Source organism: Takifugu rubripes, unplaced genomic scaffold, assembly GCF_901000725.2.
Source record: "Takifugu rubripes unplaced genomic scaffold, fTakRub1.2, whole genome shotgun sequence".
In the NCBI taxonomy this organism is placed as follows: domain Eukaryota; kingdom Metazoa; phylum Chordata; class Actinopteri; order Tetraodontiformes; family Tetraodontidae; genus Takifugu; species Takifugu rubripes.
This window is the reverse complement of record NW_021821610.1, coordinates 18517-44001: the sequence shown is the minus strand read 5'-3', so window position 1 is coordinate 44001 and position 25485 is coordinate 18517. Positions and strand designations below refer to the sequence as shown.

Sequence of the window (25485 nt, the reverse complement as noted above, 5' to 3'; positions counted from 1 at the left end):
AAACTCTTTCCTGAAAAGATGCATCTTTATTGCAAGAAACATTTCAATTTGCTGTTTATAAGACATTACTCTGTTTCTTTAAACATTTGGAAAGGTGATTAAAAATCACTCTTTTAGAAAATGAAAAGTCCGAAACAGGAAGACGTTTTGGCACACTGTTTAATTTTTTATTTTTCCAAACATCAAACTCAGTCTCTAAGGAGACCATCAAAAATTGCCACAGCTGATTATATTGCAAATCAACCAGGCGGGGTATTGGGTAAAGTTTTCAACTAGCAATAATCACGTCTCAGTAGAACTTCATAGACTATGATACTGCCTCTGCGCAGGAATACCTGTGTACCCTAGCTGCTTAATCTGGGTTGTAGACAACACCACTATCAGCCATGGTAACTCTCAACAAGAGGAATGTGAAAAATAGGTGTGAATTGCTTTGAACGTGATTAGGTTTTTTCGAGCTGTGATTATTGCTGTTTTGAGGAATAACGCATTGACATACAAGTAAATCATGATGTTATCATCTTCAGGGCAGTTAGAACTCAAGAAAACTTGGGTGCTAAAAAAGCAGGAGACTCAAGAGGGCATATTAAAGATTTTTTGGCCGAGCTCCTCCTCCTTTGCAATGCTAGAATTTTAGCATCAAGGCTTAAACTCCACCTCCAGTAATCAATTGCACTTGGTGCACTTCATGTGAAACCACACCCTACACATTCCAAACTCTTTTCCTGAAAGATGCATCTTTATTGCAAGAAACATTTCAATTTGCTGTTTATAAGACATTACTCTGTTTCTTTAAACATTTGGAAAGGTGATTAAAAATCACTCTTTTAGGAAAATGAAAAGTCCGAAACAGGAAGACGTTTTGGCACACTGTTTAATTTTTATTTTCCAAACATCAAACTCAGTCTCTAAGGAGACCATCAAAAATTGCCACAGCTGATTATATTGCAAATCAACCAGGCGGGGTATTGGGTAAAGTTTTCAACTAGCAATAATCACGTCTCAGTAGAACTTCATAGACTATGATACTGCCTCTGCGCAGGAATACCTGTGTACCCTAGCTGCTTAATCTGGGTTGTAGACAACACCACTATCAGCCATGGTAACTCTCAACAAGAGGAATGTGAAAATAGGTGTGAATTGCTTTGAACGTGATTAGGTTTTTTCGAGCTGTGATTATTGCTGTTTTGAGGAATAACGCATTGACATACAAGTAAATCATGATGTTATCATCTTCAGGGCAGTTAGAACTCAAGAAAACTTGGGTGCTAAAAAAGCAGGAGACTCAAGAGGGCATATTAAAGATTTTTTGGCCGAGCTCCTCCTCCTTTGCAATGCTAGAATTTTTAGCATCAAGGCTTAAACTCCACCTCCAGTAATCAATTGCACTTGGTGCACTTCATGTGAAACCACACCCTACACATTCCAAACTCTTTTCCTGAAAAGATGCATCTTTATTGCAAGAAACATTTCAATTTGCTGTTTATAAGACATTACTCTGTTTCTTTAAACATTTGGAAAGGTGATTAAAAAAGTCACTCTTTTAGAAAATGAAAAGTCCGAAACAGGAAGACGTTTTGGCACACTGTTTAATTTTTTTTTTCCAAACATCAAACTCAGTCTCTAAGGAGACCATCAAAAATTGCCACAGCTGATTATATTGCAAATCAACCAGGCGGGGTATTGGGTAAAGTTTTCAACTAGCAATAATCACGTCTCAGTAGAACTTCATAGACTATGATACTGCCTCTGCGCAGGAATACCTGTGTACCCTAGCTGCTTAATCTGGGTTGTAGACAACACCACTATCAGCCATGGTAACTCTCAACAAGAGGAATGTGAAAAATAGGTGTGAATTGCTTTGAACGTGATTAGGTTTTTTCGAGCTGTGATTATTGCTGTTTTGAGGAATAACGCATTGACATACAAGTAAATCATGATGTTATCATCTTCAGGGCAGTTAGAACTCAAGAAAACTTGGGTGCTAAAAAGCAGGAGACTCAAGAGGGCATATTAAAGATTTTTTGGCCGAGCTCCTCCTTTGCAATGCTAGAATTTTTAGCATCAAGGCTTAAACTCCACCTCCAGTAATCAATTGCACTTGGTGCACTTCATGTGAACCACACACCCTACACATTCCAAACTCTTTTCCTGAAAAGATGCATCTTTATTGCAAGAAACATTTCAATTTGCTGTTTAAAGACATTACTCTGTTTCTTTAAACATTTGGAAAGGTGATTAAAACATCACTCTTTTAGGAAAATGAAAAGTCCGAAACAGGAAGACGTTTTGGCACACTGTTTAATTTTTTATTTTTCCAAACATCAAACTCAGTCTCTAAGGAGACCATCAAAAATTGCCACAGCTGATTATATTGCAAATCAACCAGGCGGGGTATTGGGTAAAGTTTTCAACTAGCAATAATCACGTCTCAGTAGAACTTCATAGACTATGATACTGCCTCTGCGCAGGAATACCTGTGTACCCTAGCTGCTTAATCTGGGTTGTAGACAACACCACTATCAGCCATGGTAACTCTCAACAAGAGGAATGTGAAAAATAGGTGTGAATTGCTTTGAACGTGATTAGGTTTTTTCGAGCTGTGATTATTGCTGTTTTGAGGAATAACGCATTGACATACAAGTAAATCATGATGTTATCATCTTCAGGGCAGTTAGAACTCAAGAAAACTTGGGTGCTAAAAAAGCAGGAGACTCAAGAGGGCATATTAAAGATTTTTTGGCCGAGCTCCTCCTCCTTTGCAATGCTAGAATTTTTAGCATCAAGGCTTAAACTCCACCTCCAGTAATCAATTGCACTTGGTGCACTTCATGTGAAACCACACCCTACACATTCCAAACTCTTTTCCTGAAAAGATGCATCTTTATTGCAAGAAACATTTCAATTTGCTGTTTATAAGACATTACTCTGTTTCTTTAAACATTTGGAAAGGTGATTAAAAACATCACTCTTTTAGGAAAATGAAAAGTCCGAAACAGGAAGACGTTTTGGCACACTGTTTAATTTTTATTTTTCCAAACATCAAACTCAGTCTCTAAGGAGACCATCAAAAATTGCCACAGCTGATTATATTGCAAATCAACCAGGCGGGGTATTGGGTAAAGTTTTCAACTAGCAATAATCACGTCTCAGTAGAACTTCATAGACTATGATACTGCCTCTGCGCAGGAATACCTGTGTACCCTAGCTGCTTAATCTGGGTTGTAGACAACACCACTATCAGCCATGGTAACTCTCAACAAGAGGAATGTGAAAAATAGGTGTGAATTGCTTTGAACGTGATTAGGTTTTTTCGAGCTGTGATTATTGCTGTTTTGAGGAATAACGCATTGACATACAAGTAAATCATGATGTTATCATCTTCAGGGCAGTTAGAACTCAAGAAAACTTGGGTGCTAAAAAAGCAGGAGACTCAAGAGGGCATATTAAAGATTTTTTGGCCGAGCTCCTCTTCCTTTGCAATGCTAGGCGTTTTAGCATCAAGGCTTAAACTCCACCTCCAGCAATCAATTGCACTTGGTGCACTTCATGTGAAACCACACCCTACACATTCCAAACTCTTTTCCTGAAAGATGCATCTTTATTGCAAGAAACATTTCAATTTGCTGTTTATAAGACATTACTCTGTTTCTTTAAACATTTGGAAAGGTGATTAAAAACATCACTCTTAGGAAAATGAAAAGTCCGAAACAGGAAGACGTTTTGGCACACTGTTTAATTTTTTATTTTTCCAAACATCAAACTCAGTCTCTAAGGAGACCATCAAAAATTGCCACAGCTGATTATATTGCAAATCAACCAGGCGGGGTATTGGGTAAAGTTTTCAACTAGCAATAATCACGTCTCAGTAGAACTTCATAGACTATGATACTGCCACTGCGCAGGAATACCTGTGTACCCTAGCTGCTTAATCTGGGTTGTAGACAACACCACTATCAGCCATGGTAACTCTCAACAAGAGGAATGTGAAAAATAGGTGTGAATTGCTTTGAACGTGATTAGGTTTTTTCGAGCTGTGATTATTGCTGTTTTGAGGAATAACGCATTGACATACAAGTAAATCATGATGTTATCATCTTCAGGGCAGTTAGAACTCAAGAAAACTTGGGTGCTAAAAAAGCAGGAGACTCAAGAGGGCATATTAAAGATTTTTTGGCCGAGCTCCTCCCTTTGCGCAATGCTAGGCGTTTTAGCATCAAGGCTTAAACTCCACCTCCAGCAAATTGCACTTGGTGCACTTCATGTGAAACCACACCCTACACATTCCAAACTCTTTTCCTGAAAATGCATCTTTATTGCAAGAACATTTCAATTTGCTGTTTATAAGACATTACTCTGTTTCTTTAAACATTTGGAAAGGTGATTAAAAAAGTCACTCTTTTAGAAAATGAAAAGTCCGAAACAGGAAGACGTTTTGGCACACTGTTTAATTTTTTATTTTTCCAAACATCAAACTCAGTCTCTAAGGAGACCATCAAAATTGCCACAGCTGATTATATTGCAAATCAACCAGGCGGGGTATTGGGTAAAGTTTCAACTAGCAATAATCACGTCTCAGTAGAACTTCATAGACTATGATACTGCCTCTGCGCAGGAATACCTGTGTACCCTAGCTGCTTAATCTGGGTTGTAGACAACACCACTATCAGCCATGGTAACTCTCAACAAGAGGAATGTGAAAAATAGGTGTGAATTGCTTTGAACGTGATTAGGTTTTTTCGAGCTGTGATTATTGCTGTTTTGAGGAATAACGCATTGACATACAAGTAAATCATGATGTTATCATCTTCAGGGCAGTTAGAACTCAAGAAACTTGGGTGCTAAAAAAGCAGGAGACTCAAGAGGGCATATTAAAGATTTTTTGGCCGAGCTCCTCCTCCTTTGCAATGCTAGAATTTTTAGCATCAAGGCTTAAACTCCACCTCCAGTAATCAATTGCACTTGGTGCACTTCATGTGAAACCACACCCTACACATTCCAAACTCTTTTCCTGAAAAATGCATCTTTATTGCAAGAAACATTTCAATTTGCTGTTTATAAGACATTACTCTGTTTCTTTAAACATTTGGAAAGGTGATTAAAAACATCACTCTTAGGAAAATGAAAAGTCCGAAACAGGAAGACGTTTTGGCACACTGTTTAATTTTTTATTTTTCCAAACATCAAACTCAGTCTCTAAGGAGACCATCAAAAATTGCCACAGCTGATTATATTGCAAATCAACCAGGCGGGGTATTGGGTAAAGTTTTCAACTAGCAATAATCACGTCTCAGTAGAACTTCATAGACTATGATACTGCCTCTGCGCAGGAATACCTGTGTACCCTAGCTGCTTAATCTGGGTTGTAGACAACACCACGATCAGCCATGGTAACTCTCAACAAGAGGAATGTGAAAAATAGGTGTGAATTGCTTTGAACGTGATTAGGTTTTTTCGAGCTGTGATTATTGCTGTTTTGAGGAATAACGCATTGACATACAAGTAAATCATGATGTTATCATCTTCAGGGCAGTTAGAACTCAAGAAAACTTGGCTGCTAAAAAAGCAGGAGACTCAAGAGGGCATATTAAAGATTTTTTGGCCGAGCTCCTCCTCCTTTGCAATGCTAGAATTTTTAGCATCAAGGCTTAAACTCCACCTCCAGTAATCAATTGCACTTGGTGCACTTCATGTGAAACCACACCCTACACATTCCAAACTCTTTTCCTGAAAAGATGCATCTTTATTGCAAGAAACATTTCAATTTGCTGTTCATAAGACATTACTCTGTTTCTTTAAACATTTGGAAAGGTGATTAAAAACATCACTCTTTTAGGAAAATGAAAAGTCCGAAACAGGAAGACGTTTTGGCACACTGTTTAATTTTTTATTTTTCCAAACATCAAACTCAGTCTCTAAGGAGACCATCAAAAATTGCCACAGCTGATTATATTGCAAATCAACCAGGCGGGGTATTGGGTAAAGTTTTCAACTAGCAATAATCACGTCTCAGTAGAACTTCATAGACTATGATACTGCCTCTGCGCAGGAATACCTGTGTACCCTAGCTGCTTAATCTGGGTTGTAGACAACACCACTATCAGCCATGGTAACTCTCAACAAGAGGAATGTGAAAAATAGGTGTGAATTGCTTTGAACGTGATTAGGTTTTTTCGAGCTGTGATTATTGCTGTTTTGAGGAATAACGCATTGACATACAAGTAAATCATGATGTTATCATCTTCAGGGCAGTTAGAACTCAAGAAAACTTGGCTGCTAAAAAAGCAGGAGACTCAAGAGGGCATATTAAAGATTTTTTGGCCGAGCTCCTCTTCCTTTGCAATGCTAGGCGTTTTAGCATCAAGGCTTAAACTCCACCTCCAGCAATCAATTGCACTTGGTGCACTTCATGTGAAACCACACCCTACACATTCCAAACTCTTTTCCTGAAAAGATGCATCTTTATTGCAAGAAACATTTCAATTTGCTGTTTATAAGACATTACTCTGTTTCTTTAAACATTTGGAAAGGTGATTAAAAACATCACTCTTTTAGGAAAATGAAAAGTCCAAAACAGGAAGACGTTTTGGCACACTGTTTAATTTTTTATTTTTCCAAACATCAAACTCAGTCTCTAAGGAGACCATCAAAAATTGCCACAGCTGATTATATTGCAAATCAACCAGGCGGGGTATTGGGTAAAGTTTTCAACTAGCAATAATCACGTCTCAGTAGAACTTCATAGACTATGATACTGCCTCTGCGCAGGAATACCTGTGTACCCTAGCTGCTTAATCTGGGTTGTAGACAACACCACTATCAGCCATGGTAACTCTCAACAAGAGGAATGTGAAAAATAGGTGTGAATTGCTTTGAACGTGATTAGGTTTTTTCGAGCTGTGATTATTGCTGTTTTGAGGAATAACGCATTGACATACAAGTAAATCATGATGTTATCATCTTCAGGGCAGTTAGAACTCAAGAAAACTTGGCTGCTAAAAAAGCAGGAGACTCAAGAGGGCATATTAAAGATTTTTTGGCCGAGCTCCTCTTCCTTTGCAATGCTAGGCGTTTTAGCATCAAGGCTTAAACTCCACCTCAGCAATCAATTGCACTTGGTGCACTTCATGTGAAACCACACCCTACACATTCCAAACTCTTTTCCTGAAAAGATGCATCTTTATTGCAAGAAACATTTCAATTTGCTGTTTATAAGACATTACTCTGTTTCTTTAAACATTTGGAAAGGTGATTAAAAACATCACTCTTTTAGGAAAATGAAAAGTCCGAAACAGGAAGACGTTTTGGCACACTGTTTAATTTTTTATTTTTCCAAACATCAAACTCAGTCTCTAAGGAGACCATCAAAAATTGCCACAGCTGATTATATTGCAAATCAACCAGGCGGGGTATTGGGTAAAGTTTTCAACTAGCAATAATCACGTCTCAGTAGAACTTCATAGACTATGATACTGCCTGCGCAGGAATACCTGTGTACCCTAGCTGCTTAATCTGGGTTGTAGACAACACCACTATCAGCCATGGTAACTCTCAACAAGAGGAATGTGAAAATAGGTGTGAATTGCTTTGAACGTGATTAGGTTTTTTCGAGCTGTGATTATTGCTGTTTTGAGGAATAACGCATTGACATACAAGTAAATCATGATGTTATCATCTTCAGGGCAGTTAGAACTCAAGAAACTTGGGTGCTAAAAAAGCAGGAGACTCAAGAGGGCATATTAAAGATTTTTGGCCGAGCTCCTCTCCTTTGCAATGCTAGGCGTTTTAGCATCAAGGCTTAAACTCCACCTCCAGCAATCAATTGCACTTGGTGCACTTCATGTGAAACCACACCCTACACATTCCAAACTCTTTTCCTGAAAAGATGCATCTTTATTGCAAGAAACATTTCAATTTGCTGTTTATAAGACATTACTCTGTTTCTTTAAACATTTGGAAAGGTGATTAAAAACATCACTCTTTTAGGAAAATGAAAAGTCCGAAACAGGAAGATGTTTTGGCACACTGTTTAATTTTTTATTTTTCCAAACATCAAACTCAGTCTCTAAGGAGACCATCAAAAATTGCCACAGCTGATTATATTGCAAATCAACCAGGCGGGGTATTGGGTAAAGTTTTCAACTAGCAATAATCACGTCTCAGTAGAACTTCATAGACTATGATACTGCCTCTGCGCAGGAATACCTGTGTACCCTAGCTGCTTAATCTGGGTTGTAACCACATGCACTACGCAGTTTCTATGCTATGCGCCTTATAACACGGTGCGCCCTGTGTATGAAAATATTTCTAAAATAGGCTGTTAATTGAAGGTGCGCCCTATAATACGGCGCGCCTTATGGTTGTGAAAATACGGTACTTGCCTTGGAATTGTCATCTTCAACCTGTGACAAGAAAATCAACGAACATAGGATAGAATAAAGATGGTAAATCTATAAACAAATATAGTAAATCTGGTTAAATGACAAACTGTTGTTGTTTTGCATTTGGTTTTTGTACTTCATGATTAAAATTATTTCTGTTGCTGTTTGAAGAGCATTAAAGCAACAAGAAAAGAATCTCTACATATGTGTTCACACATGCAGCAGATATCAGAATGCTCTCAAGGGTTTAAGTATGAAGTGTGGAAAAACACTCATGGGCACTCGTTTATGGACAGTTCTCTCAACATCTCCAAGAACTGGGGGACTCTTCTTCAACCCAAACTGCCAAACCTCTCAGCTCTCTCCATCCCTCTGGTTAAATGAGATCTTGTTGTAAATTATACTCTTTTTCTTGATCATCTCTGGCTATTTGTGTGTTTCCCTTTATATGCCAGTCACCAACACATGTTTTCACTGGTGCGACATGCAAAGCGCTTTCGTAAAACACAGATCATTTTCAAGCAATTCATCACAACAGCCTGAAGTATATCATTATTAATATTGCTGCAAGCACGTTAGTACTGCAACCCGGTTCTAGCATTATCAGTTATGATGCTTTACTTTAAGCTAGGAGATTGTTGAGCTTTCTGAGAGATGCATTTACAGGAGCAACTGTGACATATGCGCTTATTATACCACTGGTGAGAACCAATCAGATAGCTTGAATTCACCTTTCTGTTTTGTAAAACATAATTTTTCACCATTAGTTCACAGTGATTAGTTCATTGACCTGCATGTTTAAGCAAATTGTTAAAAACAACTCTGATTTAAAGACAAAAACATCTCAAAATCGCACTTCAGGATTAAATCATAAGCATGAGCTACTGACACCCTGGACCTTATCAAGCACATACATGTGCATTGTGGCATATAACCTCTCTAACACAAGGTTTAATTCATATTCAATGAAATGCTCCAGGCAGTGAGGTGTGCACGCTTCGCTGAATAACTCTTTTCGGCCCCCTGCAGTGGGAGAAAAATGATTTCAGCAATGAAATCTGATGATTATTTTTGTGTACACACAATCCTGGAATAATGTTTCTAGTAATGGAGTTGAAACTGAACATAGTTAATTGAGTCCCAAACTTGTAATTTGGTGTGAATGAAACATTTGTCAAAATGTTAAAATGTCTGGAAAGGTCAAGTCATTTGTTTGAGCAGTGTTAATATAAGTGTGTTTAGATGGCAAACAATTTATGAGGTAACCTGCGAGCCACAATAAATAGAATGCTGTTTTTTCCCAAGATAATTATTGATGCATAAACCGTATTTAAACTTCTACAATTACAGAGTTTACACATTATACTATCTTCTCACTGGGGATGAAAAATGATTTTTTTTTTTAAAGAAAAAGCCTCCATCAAACACCAGTTTGTACATTAAATCACTGCGTACATCAATTTAGAACTTTTTTTTATCCGAAAAATACATTCAAGTGAAGGGACACATTTTTTTTCGCTTGTAGTCTAGTTGGCATTCTAATGGTAAAATGATTTAGTAATAAGCTAATAAAAATGCAATTTTTTCACCAAGAGCTGTTTTGGTAACATTCACAAATTGGCTGAAATTATACAATCTAACCCTGGGGAACATTGTGACAATGTTTAGAAACTGTAAAGATGCCATAACATTCAGGATATATCATATTAAAAATAATGAGCTAATCTCTTACTGAGAGATTTTAAGTTAGGGTACTTTTAGGCTTATTCTCATCTTTTCTGTTAACCAAACCAGAAAATGCACTTGTAACCTGGCACATTTGAATCTCTATTGATAATATTGTTTACAATGTTTATTGCAATGTAAGAAGCAAGACTTGTTTCTCTACCTTTGTGAATTTTCCTGTGCAATGTTTAGCATTCACCTCCCAGGCTGAGTGCTCAGTACACGGCTGGTTTCTCTGATGTTAAAACCAGTGAGTAACTGGTGGCTGGTGGTGGAGGGTGAGTGAGAGCAGCGGCCGACAGCAGCAGGCAGCAACTGGGCTGGGATCAAACACCAATAAATAATCCCTTTGTGAAAAGGTCGCCCCCAAATAGCCGCACAACTGCTGCTGTACGTGTTTGTTCTGGCAGCATGTTGGGCATCAAGCAACAGACCAACTGATGAGATGCGGCACCAGTGTGAGCTGGAAGTCTGGCCATTGCAGTCCTCTACCAACCTCTCAAAAATGGATCCCTAAATCTTAAAATTATACCACCCCCCTGGGGATGTCAGCGCACTCTTTGTTGCGAATATATTGCAGGACCATATGAAGTAAATGAAGTTTCAGATGCACACAGACGAGTGTATAGACACTCAGGGTTCATCCTCATGGCTGAGAGATTTCATGTAGCTGGCATAGGCAGAGGGAGGCGTGCTTTGAATGAAGATGCTGCCACGTTGCTCCAGAGGGGCAGCTACAGACATGCAAAGCGGGGGGGGAAGAGAAAGATCAAGTGACAAGAATATAAATTTGGGCTCAAAGCCCGTTACTGCGAGCCAGATATCATAAAGCAATTAATGAGAAACGATGGAGAGGGAGACTGGGAAGGGAGGGGAGTGTGTACAGATTGATTGAGGGAAGGGGGGCAGGCGAGGTGGTATTGCTGGTGTGTTGTAGCAATCGTGAAGACAACGGCATCAAAGTAAATCACAATTAAAGCCAGATGAGCTAAGAAGCGGACTCCCAAATACAGAATGACAGTGGTTAGTTGTTCTTTAGGACAAGGAAGAATGAAATTAAGACATGGATGAGAAGAAATATTGGAAGCAGAGCACAGGAGCTTGGCTGGTACAGAGGAGGGTAATGTATGGCTCAACGTTGCCAATTAGACTCAATGGGCCTGCTGTCGAATGCTAATATGTTTGTGATGGGGGGTAATGGTGGCTAATTACGAGCTGGTGAGAAAACACTTGTTCTGTAGGGAACATCTGCAAGACCGAGCAGGTTAAAAGTGTTTATGCCGCGGCGGGTGAAGTAGAGGTTCGCCTTTTTTTGTACTTCTCTACGTGCAAAAACGAGTGATTTTCCGAGCATTGATTAGTGCCAGAATCCAGATTTGTGCATAATGGACATGCAGATGTTCTGAAGTATTTCTCATCTCCAACCATTAAGGTTTATTAATGCTGCTTAGCTTGTGGCCAGAAATGCAGTTTCATGAACTGCAAATCTTTTTTGAAACAGTCCTGAAAGCAACACTGTGACACAGAAAATAGGGTTTGTCCCTTTACATGGACAAGCATAAAACATCCTCCCCAGGGACTCTTTTTAGTAAAATAACACACCAACAAATGGAGGAGAGCAGAAGTATCAATACAGTTACTTTCCTTAAAAAAACATTTTTTAATATGTGATCTTTGGCTCCATGATAGTGACATCGCTGCAGCTTTAATGTTCAAGAAGGTGAACTTGATGCCAGGGGACCGATTAGTCATTTGGAAAGATTTCTATTTGGTATAAAATATATAAATGTTTTGTCAGCATGGTGGAGGCCCGCAGCCTGATGAATGCTACCCCCACATTGGTTTGTCTATAAGCGAAAGGAAGCAGCGATGTGACCAATGGAAGAGACGATCAAACATTTCGCTGAAGCTCAGCGCTGACACCATCTGAGTATTGCAGATAATTATGAGCTTTTCCATGGTTCGATGTCTGCAGCACTTATCCAGATTGGCTCTTGAGTGCTTTAAAAAAGAAAGCAGGTGGGAAGCGGGTCCCTGCCTCAGTCGCTCACATCGCACTAAAAGATAATTGAAGGAACACAGAGTTCCACTTAGACCAAAACGGGAAAATAGTTATTCCTTTATTCACTTATAAATTTAAAAAAATGTGTTTCCAGGTGACGGAGCAGTCTGTTTAGTTATATGAGAACAGACATGAGAAATTGAAGGACTGTCTCCTCTCCTGTCTCGGTCCTGCCGCGGAGATATAGCAAACAGGGGGACACAGTGACACATTCAGAGTGGAGTGGAGCCCCAACACTGCATCTAATGGAGCCCATCCTCACTTCAGATGTATCCGTTTACCTGTTGGTGGCAACCCGACAGTGTTTGCCTGTGAGGCTGTGAACGTAAATGCCAGGAACGTCAATCAGACTCGAGTTCAGACTCATCAGCTGACCTTTAGACCCTCATCAACCTCTCTGACTGTTCCTCCTCGCTCACCTCTTTCACTCACTTCTGCTTAAATCCAGCATCGCCACCACTGAACTTGTCAAACCTACATGTTTATACTAGCACCAAAGGTCAATTTAAGCGATCCCCCAAATGCATTTCTTTGGCGGAAGCCGGAATACCCTTAGAGAACCCACACAAGTACGCAGGGATCATGCAAACTGCAGAGAAAGGCCCCTCAGAGAACCCTCCTGTTGAGCGGCGACAGTGTTCTCCACTGGTTTTCACCTGGTTTTATTTTATGTTGGGTGTTCAGGGGCCTTTGTGAGCCCCGAGGTGCTACGCTAAATGGACGATAACATCAAGCTTTTTATTTAGCTGCTCAATATTGTTACTGATCCTTTGATGGGACATCATAGATGCAAGTACGTGTGTTTTTTTCAAACCCTCAAAGACTCCTTCAAAGTGAACTCAGCCCATCTCGGTTTGCAAAGTGCTTCCCAGCGTTGCGTTTATCCGCCTCCTCCTTTGCTTTTCCTCATTGATTCAGACGTTTGGGCTGACAGCTTCAGAGGGAGAGATGGCGGCCTGATATGGATGAGTGGTGGGCATATTCCTCCTGCGGTCTCAAAGGGCCAAGTCATTCCTGGAAGAGGACATTACGAAGAGCGGACGAGATCCCGACAATCTCACTTTACGCAAACCCCTCATTGATCAGGCTCTGCAGCACTTTAGGTTGCACCTCCCTTTGCAAGCATCTCTCTTTATCCAGAACTGATGATTCCATTCAGTTTAGCCAAGCCCGTTTATAAATATACATGGTAGCGTTCTGAGGGATGGAGAGATGATCCTATCTTCAATAAAATCTATTGATTCAGCGATCACGCTTAACAATACAAAATATCATTAGCTCAGTGTAGCAGCTTTGGCATGAATGATAGCATTCTAATGACGTAATTAGATAGAATCATAAACAGCTCTGTATATGTAATGTCCAAATGCCTAAATGTATATTACATTCTAATAATACGCCCGTAGTGACTTGATAAAGAAGACGTCAAATGATCCGGATGTTTGTTGGTTTTTTATGAGATTCTTGGAACAGAACCTTCACAATGTGAATGTCAAATTAGGACATTGCTGAACTTTTTCTTTAAGTCTTGATAATGAGATGTTTGCAGACGCGAGCTGCTCCCTTTATACTGTTTCCCTCTAATTACTCCTTTTTCCTTCAGCAGCCTGATCTAACTCGTCGTTCTGGCTTCCTTTTTTTAGCTTCTTTTCATGACAGAGTGGGGAAAAGTTTGAGCTTGATTCAGTGTTTTAAGTTTTAATTGCAATTTCCTCTTTAGCCGGAGAGGTCGGGAACTCATCATTCAGCGTTCTCCAAGGAAGAGCGTGCCCGAGGCTGATTTAGGCTCAGCTTTAGTAACCTTGACCTTGCTTGGGACCACCTCAGGCAGAAGACACATCAGGTTTGCATCACATGCAACCTGACCAGCAGGCTGCCATGAAAAGACCCACTGATCAATAAAACAGACATCAAACCCAACCCTGGACTAGCTCTTGGGTGTGTACGGTCAGTTCCCTGTGAGCCACTTGCATAATTAGAATTCTGCCCCACCATCGACCATAAAGGCAGCGTACGGAGTTCAACTTTGCATCCGGCCAATTCAACCTTGCGCTTTGTGTATTGTTCAATGCCGCACGAACAAAAGGAACAATTTCAGAGCGAGAGAGGGGGGCAGGATGAGCAGGTGGTGATGGATGAAAGCGGAGGATGAGAGGGAAGGAAATGGAAGCAGAACAAGTCACGCGAGAGTGAAAGAGACAACAAAAAACGACGCCGGCCCCTCGGTGTTGCACATGCGCGTGCCCCTGAAGAGTCCCCAAATCAAAACAAGGTCTGCCTAAATTATGAACCAGACCTGGGAAAGACGACCCGACAAACACGCGAAGGGATGATGCAGATAAAAGAGAAAGAACAGTTACTAGCGAAATATCAACCTGATTGCAGCCTGACCTTTCCCTACACAAACAAGCGGGAGCAGAAATAGAGCAGATCAGCTGCATCCGGACCGAGAACCAACACCCCTTCAGGGGCCCGAAACAATTTCTGGCATCGCAAAAAAAAAGACAATACAATCCAGGCGCATGCAGCACAAGGCAGCCCCGTGTTCCTGCCGTACCGTTTTTAATTGTCAATGTCCCGGTGATGCGTCTTTTCTCGCTGTTTCTTCGACCTGCATTTAGCTGACACCCTCCATTAAATGTCACCCATTATTACAGTCGCGCTAAAGACCAGTGGGAATGATCATGCTGTGGTTCACGTCCAATCCCCAAAGAAGGGTTCTCAAACGAGGGAACGTTTACCAGACCGGGCGCTGGTAAGCATTAAATATCTCCAGGAAGAGGCGAGGAAAGAAACAGGATGAAAAATGGACTAAGAACATATGAAAGGACACAGAAGGAGGTTGGAAAAATAAACAGCAAGGGGAATAAATTGATTGTTGTGTTCAGCAGGTGACAGCAGCAGGTCCACTCATCCTCTCTTCTTCTCTTCTCAGCTTTACCTCCATCAACCAATCATCGGTGACCCTTCAGAATGTCGGGCTGCTACTTCCTGCTACCTTGTCCATGGATAATCAAACCTGACTTTCATAAAGCCCGTGTGCCCCACCCGTGTGTACTGGGACTACACACTAAATTCTTTTACTGTACAATTTTTCCAGTTTTTCCTTTTCTGACATTTATGAACTGATAGTAAGTGATTCACTCCGGAGCCGTGACACCTTGAGGTATTAAGGATGCTAGGAGGGCGGGTTCCGTCTCCTCCCTGAAGGTTCAGCCTGTGTGCGTCTTTAAACCGGTCCTCCAAATTCTCTGCTCCACACCCCGCCAAAGTGCCTTCTTGTCTAAATGCAGCTTCAGCCCTTCAAAATGTTCCCTGAGGGCTCTACCAATGCAGTTCGCATTCAACTCCATCACAGCCAGTGTAAAACACTCCATCCCTTTAAAACCACCTGGGCTCTTTCGGGCTGCTCATGGATCAGGCACACATTCTTTATCGGTCTGGGCTTTGAATCCGAAAGTCCGGAATATTTGACTGGTTTTCTTTAAACCATTTCAAGTTTATGCCTTGTCTACTGGTACGTCTGAGATGGAATGTCCACGATATTCCATACACCACAGCAGGATTGAACGCATGCAATGTCATGTATGTACAATAATGATAATACAGTATATAGATCGACTGGTTCCGTACAAACAGACGCCTGTCACAAACATCACGGCACGTACAGTGATATATTATTAAACCTTCCTCACAGAACTGAGAATTCTCTTCAGGAAGCAAAGAAATGTAAAACCACTGCCAGGCAGTAGACATGCGCCTAATGAAGTCAGCAGTGAGTTTTATTTGATGACCAATAAAACAGAAAAAAGCTTCCCATAAAAGACCCTTCATCAAAGCGACAGAGGGATCATATAGAAATGTTAAACTATATGGAAGCCTGACTGATTGAATGTTGGCCTAGAATATATCCACTGGTCTGAAATAATATTCTGTCCATTAAGTTGCCATAAAAGTCGACTCGTTCTCGCAAAGCCTGAAATGCTCGTGCTCGTTCACAGGGTTGGATCTAGCAATTTCAGGGCGCGTGAATAATTAGCACAAAACAACTGGCGTGCCTTAAACTTAAGAAACATAGAGAGAGAAGGGCAAAGTTGTTCATAAAAGTTTGTTCATAAAAGTTGCTTTACAAGGAGTTGTGGGTTCAATTCCAGCTTGGGGTTTGCATATTTTTCCATTTACTTTGATTTGCTCACAATCTAAAGAGGCTCCCATTAGGAGACTAAATAGGGATAGGTAATAATAGAAGTTATTACATTTTAACAACAAGGCTAAATTAATTTTACCAAGAGATGGGTAAGTGCAAAAAACCGAGATACAGGCGACACACAATACCAACAATAAGGTGGCTTACTTTTTGGTTTTTTAAGTAGATTTAATTTGTGAATTCTAGCCCCACTCAAATCAAATCACAAAGCTATTAGGTACAGATCAGGTTAACCTCGCCTTGTGTTTATCCGGCCAGACTTTGGAACAGACGCTAGCGTGGCACTAGCCACGCCGTAAGAAATCAAGTGCCCCCGATGTCATTTCAAGCATTCAGAGTGAGCGAATCACCTTTGTGCCGGTGCCGATAAAGGTAATGCAGTGCTGTCTGCGGCCCCATCTCATGAATACACAGCTGGCTAGAAAGGACACGATGATAATGGCCTCCATCCATAATGCATGGGTTTGTGATTCTGCATCTGGGATTGTGTGCTTTATGTGTGCATTTAGCATAAATATTTAAGCACGCACACACACAGGTCAGTGGTGTATCGTTCCCTGGGTCTGTTCCCTGGATGTCAGACATTTATTGTCTTAATGGACACACTCCCCCACCTCTTCTCGCTGTTTGTTTTTCCCATTCTATTGCTCCACCGCTCTGGTTTATGGTCATCGCAGTGACCGGCGCTGAGACTGTTATGGTGGTTTTTATCGAGCACCTTTTAAATGACAATAAAACTTCACCTTATAGTGCCGGAGCTGACATTAAACGAACATGTAGCACTCATTGAGTTTCATTTGCTGGAATATTTTGTTTGAGATTAAACTCTTACCCAGTAGCCACCCAACACTTAACTTCTGTTGACCACTAATGACCACTTGAGGCTGTGGCGGCACAAAACAAAAAAAGAGTCAATATGTGATTTCCCTGATGATGAGAACAATTACACAAACTGAATATTTGGACTGCTGGTTGTTTTCTTCTCTAAGTTTTATATTGATATTTGGACATTGATATTTGACTTTAGGACAACAGGAGGACAATTATTGAATGAGCACAACAGCTCACCGTGTCCCATTATGGCTTCAGATGTGATCGATGCCTTCAGGAGGTTCTCTCTGGTGACTTCCTGTTTTAATTTGAAGTGTTACTCTCTCTCCTTTCAGGCCACTTGCTTTTCCTTCCCGTTTTCTCTGATTGTTTCCACCTGTTCTCCATTGTCCTCACACATATATAGTCCGTGTCGCCTAGTGTGTCTCCAGTGTTTTGTCCCATTGTCCACTCCAGCCAGTCTTCCAATGTCTTTGTCTTGTGCTGCTGATGTCATGTTCCTTTTGCTTCCTTGAGAGTGTTTTTCCTTTTTGTTAAAGTTTTGTGGTTTCATTTCAAAATCATAGCTTCCATAGTGTTTTGTAAAGCCTCTGTTTTTTAAGGAGTGATTGATTTGGTTAATCTTTATTAGATTTGTGGTTTCCTCCTCCATTTGCAGCGTTTTAGTTTACAGCCAGTGTGTTTTGAAAGGAGCTAAATGCTTTTGTTCAATAAATTCGCAAACTGCCTTCGATGAAGCTGAGTCCCAGCCTGACAAATTGCCTCTTAATGCAGCGACTTTGTGGCTGTTATATTGTTTATTTTTTTTACTCTTGTTTTCATCTTATTTTATTGACACTTTAACTTTTTTTGTAGCTGTGTTTTTTTGGAGGTTTTGTTTTTTGGGGGGGCTTTGATGTCTCTGCACAACCTCGGTCTCTGTTGGAGATGTCAAAGTACTCCACTGATACAACTTGATTGGACTTAGATAATTAACTGTCGTGCAATCAGATTAAATTAACGAGAGTGTCAGTCGCACAGCAGCTCTTTTAAACCTGCACACGGCAGGATTTGTCATAAGTGGTAATTGTGCAGTTGGCAGGCGTCCTGCTGCATGAGGGACAGCTGGCAACTTGCTGAGGGAACAATCGCGCCACTTAGCAGCAATCGTCAGGTTGACTCGACAGCACGAATCCCAGCGTTCACGGAGACACCGGGGTCATGTGTTTCAGTACATACGTTAGATTTGGAACACGGAAATTTAGTGAAGCGGTTTGTGAAACGACGCCTCTTTCATCTGTTGAACAAACATTTTTACGTTTTTGGTCAGAGAGCCGAAGAGTTCTTGAGTTCGGTGGCACCGGGTCTTAATGGTGTGGCGCTGTCAAGCAGATGGCAACAGGTGGAATGGTGCGTTCATGGGCTGGTGAGGGTATGTTATCATAGAAGCCTCCTTTCCTGCAGTGCTGTCTGTGCAAGAACCAGTTTGGCTGTAAAAAATCGAATTAAAGATTGATCCTCATCCTGACCTCTGCCTTTACTGTTATTTAAATTTCTGTCTTTTTCATTTGTTAATGTTGTTAATCTTTAAATCTTTTCCCCTGTGGCTTCACAACAACTCTCTAATAACCAATAACTTCTATCATGTCTTCCATTAGAGCTGCAGTACTACTGGTGTCCACCAGAGGCTGTGGCAGCAATAAACAATGAGAACGCCTGAGAACATTAGAAGTTGTGATTTTGCACTCTGGATATTTGGACTGGTGGTGGATTTCTCTCAGGATTGCTCTGATATTTCGGGGGTAAAGGTGGGACCCCCCAGGATCCAGGAGTGATCCAACAACTCATCTGATACAATGAGAAGACAATTTCTATGGTTCTGTAAGAGGCTAAACAGGGACCAAGAGCATACGCATTCTCTCTCTTCTTTATTAACAGCTCATTGGTTCAACAGCTCCAACACACCTTTTTGTGTCTCATATGGAAAAGTGTGTATTTTGTCTTGTTTGTCTTCTTCAGCTGGTTTAATAATGCAGGGAAGAGTGAGGTCAACACAGCAGAGAAACGCTGCTGAACGTTTTGGATAAAACCGGTGACAAATATGCAGAGACCAGCTGTAAAATGTTTCATCGCTGCACCGTCAGATACCTTCCATGTAGATGTTTATCCCAAGTGCCACAACTGGGAGGAAAAGTTGAGCTTTTACCAATTTTTCTTGTAGAACTGCAGAGGTAGCTGCACGATCGTCACGATGAAATGACAGCACGGCATCGTTACACTCCATTAATCTCCAGCATTTCTTCTCCGGAGTCCAATATTTGGGGTTGTTTCAGTCACTTTCTGGGTTTTAAAAATAAATAAATAAATAAATAAATAAAGTGGTTTGTAGTGTAGCAACACGACTTTCTCGGGTTGTTCTGGGAAAACGGACTGTGGGAAATTTGTCAGGAGAAAGACTGAATACGACATTAGCACCACGTGGGGCTTTGATTGGCAGCTGATTTTAAAAGCTCCTGCGAGTCTGGCTTAATTGCTCATGGTTGAGCTGTGCTGAAGGTTGCTGACCATTGACCTGAAGCCATTACCAGTGGCAGCTCATCCCTGTTTCCCAGCTCCCAGTCACTTATAAACGTCAGGATCTTCCACACACGGCTGCTCTCGAACCTCAGCCGGAGCTTCAGGGACGTATCATGACGTGGAAGAGCAACACGCAGAGCGGAATTGACCACCGCACCTTCAAATTGGCAGTAATTCTATTTATTATATATGATGTACAGGGCAGAGTTTCTGAGAAGAAATCAGAACATTATTTCTACATATTCAGAAGCTCCATCTGTATATCTGCGTAACTACGGGAACCCAGTGTCAAGAAAGTGCCATTAAAATAAACAATAATTGAATAAAGAGTTACATAAGTTGAGGAAACAACCGAGTTATTAAATGAGTGATCTAGAAGTCAAACACATGGAAAATTCAAGTTTCTATCTATTTTTGTTAATGCCAGAACTTTACAAAGTTGCTTCAGTTAAGTTTTTACCCCAACTGGTGGTGGGCGGGATGCACCCTCGATGTCTCAGTACTCGGAGGAACATGTGAGCATCTGCGCGTCCAGAAATGTTAGCATTTTTAGAGCTTTATAATGTCAGCAAAGCGTGTCCTATAAAATATTAATCACACCAAAACATTTTTGTTCTAACATGTCTTCGGGGGGAAGGACATGAATATTTATTTGTTGCCATTCAGCAGTGGCAGGTCAGGGCGACGATAAATGTGCTACTGCTGATGTAGAAAATGGGAGATTAAAGCGGGAAAAAAAGGAAAAACACAATTTATTTTATGCCCTTTACATTCTGAACATGTGTCATTTCTGTGGCATTAGAATGTTAATGGAAGAGAAGCTATTAAGTGTTACGTCTCTTCTAACATGAGACATTCTCAGCCGGGTTTCCTTTAAAGTAAACCCCCCCCCATCCCCCTTCACCCAGATGTTCTGCACCGTTCATTTTTACTTGTGCGTAGATAGTTTTGAATCAGAATCCAGATACCAGAATAAAGGTGGAGTCATTGTTTTGCAAAAGATTGACGAGTTCAACGTAGTTTTGACGTGTCGCGTCGTCCCTGTCACACACACCAGTTCTCCTGGTCAGGGATTGATGTGCAACACTTCCGCACCTGTTCTGATGAAAAAAGAGATTTCCTGCAGGGCAAAACTGGACCTCCCCGCTGTTTCACTGCTGCTGCTGCGTGTGTGTGTGTGTGAAGAGAGAGAGTGACTGTTTTTTTCTGGCTCAACGCTTCGCTCAATTCAATTTCAGGCCCAAACCCTTCAGCTACTGACTCTCTGATGGAAGCATCACAGCTGGATCAGCTCGTCGGGCTGTGCTCCTGAGATCCTCCATGATCGATTCTGTCCCGGTGTTGTTGTGGGAGATTAAACACTGTATGTTCTTGTTCTTCCAGTCATTTACAGAGCCAGTTGCACCATCCTCTGTGTGTCTTCCATTGTGGAACACAATGGGGAACCGCCAACGTTCTACCAGCGTGTCACAGACAGGATAAGTGACATGACGCAGGACAATTTGTTTGATTTTTTCTTTTTTGCATGCACAGTTGGCATCAACACCATTTCCATCTGGTTTATTTCTGAATATCATCATCTAATGTGGCATCTCTAATCCACCACTTTGTGAACTAAAGGACCAGTATACAGCTTTGTGGTCAAAGCTGGTACTGCAACCTCATCACTGCGCCGCGTCGTATCCCTCCGCCTCCCCCAGAGTCGAGGTCAAAAATTAGATTAAAAAAACGTATAAATTTGACGGATGCACCGTGTCAACTTCGTTTCATAATGCCATAATGATCGTGTCAATGCTGGAACGTTTTCAGCATTATGCCGGAGAAACGGGCTCTGGTAATTCCTTGCTAATGTTAGCAATGACGAGTGGCCGTTTTTATTTCTTCAACAGCTGATTGCTGTTCAAATCGATGAGCCACCTGCTAGTGTACTATAAACAAGCATGCATAAAGTTACATGGAGAATATTTGAAGTGTCTGTCCCTACATTAATTCGAATTAAATTAGCCAAACTTAGCAGAATCTTACCTGTCAAGGAGAGGATTTGATCGCTGAAGGGGCGGGGCTACACACCTGGTATGTTGTTTTCAGTGATATAAGTACATATGGGCCATTTTATGATTACTTTAAATACATTTCCTACATGCTGCTCCTTTAAAAGCCTTTCTTGATGCTTTTTTTTAATCCGGCACCTGCACTTATTCTCTGATTAGCTGCATTGGAAACACTCATGTATACATCCTGCTGTTCTTCTGCAGAAATGTTGGTCATAAAGTTGAGGTGATCCTTGCATTAGGACAGTCGCCCCCACTCAGCAGCCCGCTGTGTTCAACTCTGAGCAACTTCTCAATGAGCTCTTAATCCTCACTTCATTGTAGCACCTGTTGCTGCTGTGAAAAGGTCAAGAGTTTCTCGCTGCCCAAATTAACCCCATCAGGTAGGCTCTGGGAGGCTTTAGCTGCTCAGAAAACCAAGCCAGGCTAATCTTTCCAGCAGCTCTTTGTGCCAAATATAGCATACTTTGCTTTAGATATTTAACTACACAGAAAATGACAGAATATTAAGTGACAAGAACAAAACGGAAGGTGTCCTCAGTGGACGTCTGCAGACACACGTCTTCATAATATTTCAACTTATTACCTTCATCTAGTTCAGATTTTAGAGTTGGGATTAATGTTGAAACAGTTCGAGCAAATATCTGAAGCAGTTTAAATTTAAAGTTTTGAAACGGCCTCGACTGGCAGGCGTGCAAGTTGTGTGTCATATTTGGAGAACTGTTTATTCTGAAATAGACATAAAGCCTGAACCGCAATGAAAGACCCACCACAAAATCTCACACTTAAACTCTGACTCAGACTCTTTCTCTTGCTTGGAAAATGGTTTCTTGATCTCAGTTTCTGGCCAACTTGACGCAACCTGTCTGTGATTCGCAGGTTTATATTGTTGCATTACAATATGTTTTATTACTGACGACCCATATTTGTTAGTTTGTTTTTTTTGTTTTTTTTTGCCTATGAGGACACGTACCCTAAAAGTTATGGATGGATATAAAGTGAAATATTGATCATGGGCTGAGAAACAGATGATCAAATGTTGGTGATGTTCCTGGTCATTAAGCAACCTACTATGTCTTGTAACTTGTGTATATCTATACAACTGTGCGTGTGTGTGTACAGTATATATATGTATCTGTGTGTGTTTGTCAGGTGTGAGCTCTCCGAGTGCTTTTCCAGTCATGACCTTAATAACATCTAATTATGCAGGGATGGGACACCACTCTACAAATTTGCATCTATATGTATCATCTATGTTAAAGGGTGTTATTAAAAAGGCTTTAATTGCCATGCAACAGTTCTCTAATCATATGAATCTATAGAGCCTCTTCTCAAACGTCACAAATAACCGTTGCTATTGAAGACGGCTGGAGGTTAAATGACCTGCAGCACAGCTCCCATATTTACATGTACAGCCACAAACATGTGCATCAGCCCCACATTTTATTAATTTTGGGATTCTTCTTCTTTGAAACTGACGGAGGAAGGATTGCAGCTTTTGAAGCAAGTCTACTTTCATTAAAGTTTGACGTCAAACTCTATGTTGTGCGTCTTTGATACGAGATGTTTTGATACCCTCTGATGAGAAAAGGAGCGCGGCAGCGCAGCGCCACACACTAATTTGATGCCAATTATGTCTGCGGCGGGAGCGAGGTGGAGAATGAAAGCGAGGTGGAATGGAGAGCTGAAAGATGGAAGCTGCTAAAATAGAGCCTTACGAAACACACTTTTGGAACAGAGCAACTCCCTTAACGCTCCTTGCGTGCTGTGGTTCCCTCCAGGATTTCCTTCAACAGATGACTGTCATTGTTGACTGAATCATTTGTTAGCTGCATTTAGCTTCCTCATTGATTGCAACCCGCTGTGTGCTGCCGTTCATCTGAGGAGGACACAGTTGTTTGTGGGACTTTGGGCTTTTGATTCATCGCCGTGTGACGCATGCGGAGAACCATCAGAGATCGATTTGCTGAAGGTTTGAAAGACCAGATAGCTGATAAGATGCACAGAGTGTTGTTGTGCCTTTATTAGAAAAACTGTCGGAAAAGCATCAGCTTTCAAAATATATTACTCTTATTAAGTGTTTTCAAGTGGATCTCCTCATGTAACCTGGCAGAGGGCCTTTAGGTGGTGGGCTAGCCCCTGGCCATGAAGGGAGACAATGAGTCTGACAGCTGATTTATCTCTTTTTTTAAGAAAAACAACAAAACAACAAAACAAAACAAGGCATCGAAGACACCAATAGAACTGAGACTAAAGAAGGAGGGGACATATGGATTTTCATTACTTCCTTGGGAGGGCTCATGTTTGTCCTCTGCTGTATCATCGCTGTTTTGGGGAATAAACCTTTTGGACTCAACTCTCCTGAACTCCTGTGCTCATTTGGATTTATTTGCATCTTTCTTACCAGGAAGACGGGCGAAACTCCACGCCAACAGCAAGGGGCTCTTGAATGAGGAGACACCTGTAATGAGTTCAACTCCTGGAGGAAGTGCTGGTGTCGTCTGGCTGGATCGTCCACACGAAGCTCATCGGCTGCTCACCTCTGATTTCTAACCTGACAAGTTGAACCTTAATTTTCCCACAACAGCTTTCGGATAAAAGAGGAACAGATTGCAGCATGTGACCAATCAGAAACAGCAGCCATGGGCGGGGAATACATAAATTAAAGTTAGGCAAGTGAGGAAAGTAATTATATCTATTATCACATTATTTATACTACTATTAGACACAGGCAGGGAAGAGCAGACAATGAAAAAAAACAGTAAAAAAAACAAGTGAAACAGTAGACGGATCCTCACGTTAATGAAATCGGCCACTGTTGGTGCATTCAGGCACTGCACACCGGAAACAGCGGATGGGCCTGGAAAACCATGCGTGCCACCGGCGCCGACGCGTGATTGAAAACCGTGTCACTCGGTATCACATTCGCCATTTTTCAGCCATTTCCCTGAAGAACCCCGGTGATTTCCTGCAGGAAATAAATCAGCAGATCTTTTCCCACACTGGAGTCGCACAACTGGCCTGGCAGCTTCCAGCCAGTGTCGCCGTGCAGGATTTATTTCGGTTATAACGTTCAAACACGGCTGCTGCCTCCCAGAGGGCCCACGCACCCACTGACCTGCTGTGTAACATCCCCGAGCATTAGGAAGCAGGGACGTTGTGAGGAGAACTTTATTTAACCGTCAACTACTTTGAAGGGGCTCCATGCACACAGGCTGGGCTTTTGCGTTGACAAAGATTTCACTTCTTCACTTTCTAACTGAGGTTTTTGGATGGCAAGATGGGGACGTAGACATTTCAGGAGGAAAACAAGGACTTCTGGGCCACCCAGGCTAAATTAGCACATATAAGACTTGACCACATTAGTTCTTCTGACCTTTAAATTAATTTAATGGCTATGTTTCACTGGGGGAGTTGATTTTATTAGAATTTTAGATGCTGGAGGTAAGAATATATCATGGGTATATCATTTTATTTATTTTTTTGCAGAGGTGATGTGGAAATTACAGTCTGTAAGTGTTCTTCTGGTAATTTAATTCTGCTTCTCATATCGGCCTTGTTCTCGTCTCAGTTTTGCTGTAATTATGTTATCTCGAGCTGGAAATGGAGAGTGGCCTCTCGGTGGTCTTTTGCCTAAATGAAAAAGGCCTGCTTGGACAGATAATGAAAATC

At 41.2% G+C, this 25485-nt stretch overlaps 12 non-coding genes across 12 annotated transcripts; all 12 read right to left on the bottom strand.

Annotated features, from left to right (window-relative positions):
- Window positions 1-192: 192 nt before the first annotated feature.
- LOC115248205 (U4 spliceosomal RNA) lies at window positions 193-333 on the bottom strand. Its single transcript, XR_003887162.1, has one exon. It is a non-coding gene; the product is annotated as a U4 spliceosomal RNA (small nuclear RNA).
- Window positions 334-905: 572 nt separating this feature from the next.
- On the bottom strand, window positions 906-1046 carry LOC115248204 (U4 spliceosomal RNA). The gene has a single exon (XR_003887161.1). It is a non-coding gene; the product is annotated as a U4 spliceosomal RNA (small nuclear RNA).
- A 574-nt stretch (window positions 1047-1620) lies between these two features.
- On the bottom strand, window positions 1621-1761 carry LOC115248203 (U4 spliceosomal RNA). The gene has a single exon (XR_003887160.1). It is a non-coding gene; the product is annotated as a U4 spliceosomal RNA (small nuclear RNA).
- Window positions 1762-2334: 573 nt separating this feature from the next.
- Window positions 2335-2475, bottom strand: LOC115248202 (U4 spliceosomal RNA). The gene has a single exon (XR_003887159.1). It is a non-coding gene; the product is annotated as a U4 spliceosomal RNA (small nuclear RNA).
- A 577-nt stretch (window positions 2476-3052) lies between these two features.
- Window positions 3053-3193, bottom strand: LOC115248201 (U4 spliceosomal RNA). The gene has a single exon (XR_003887158.1). It is a non-coding gene; the product is annotated as a U4 spliceosomal RNA (small nuclear RNA).
- Window positions 3194-3768: 575 nt separating this feature from the next.
- Window positions 3769-3909, bottom strand: LOC115248200 (U4 spliceosomal RNA). Its single transcript, XR_003887157.1, has one exon. It is a non-coding gene; the product is annotated as a U4 spliceosomal RNA (small nuclear RNA).
- Window positions 3910-4480: 571 nt separating this feature from the next.
- Window positions 4481-4619, bottom strand: LOC115248214 (U4 spliceosomal RNA). The gene has a single exon (XR_003887171.1). It is a non-coding gene; the product is annotated as a U4 spliceosomal RNA (small nuclear RNA).
- A 574-nt stretch (window positions 4620-5193) lies between these two features.
- On the bottom strand, window positions 5194-5334 carry LOC115248219 (U4 spliceosomal RNA). The gene has a single exon (XR_003887176.1). It is a non-coding gene; the product is annotated as a U4 spliceosomal RNA (small nuclear RNA).
- A 578-nt stretch (window positions 5335-5912) lies between these two features.
- LOC115248218 (U4 spliceosomal RNA) lies at window positions 5913-6053 on the bottom strand. Its single transcript, XR_003887175.1, has one exon. It is a non-coding gene; the product is annotated as a U4 spliceosomal RNA (small nuclear RNA).
- Window positions 6054-6631: 578 nt separating this feature from the next.
- Window positions 6632-6772, bottom strand: LOC115248217 (U4 spliceosomal RNA). Its single transcript, XR_003887174.1, has one exon. It is a non-coding gene; the product is annotated as a U4 spliceosomal RNA (small nuclear RNA).
- Window positions 6773-7349: 577 nt separating this feature from the next.
- LOC115248209 (U4 spliceosomal RNA) lies at window positions 7350-7488 on the bottom strand. The gene has a single exon (XR_003887166.1). It is a non-coding gene; the product is annotated as a U4 spliceosomal RNA (small nuclear RNA).
- Window positions 7489-8062: 574 nt separating this feature from the next.
- LOC115248211 (U4 spliceosomal RNA) lies at window positions 8063-8203 on the bottom strand. The gene has a single exon (XR_003887168.1). It is a non-coding gene; the product is annotated as a U4 spliceosomal RNA (small nuclear RNA).
- Between the last annotated feature and the right edge of the window lie 17282 nt (window positions 8204-25485).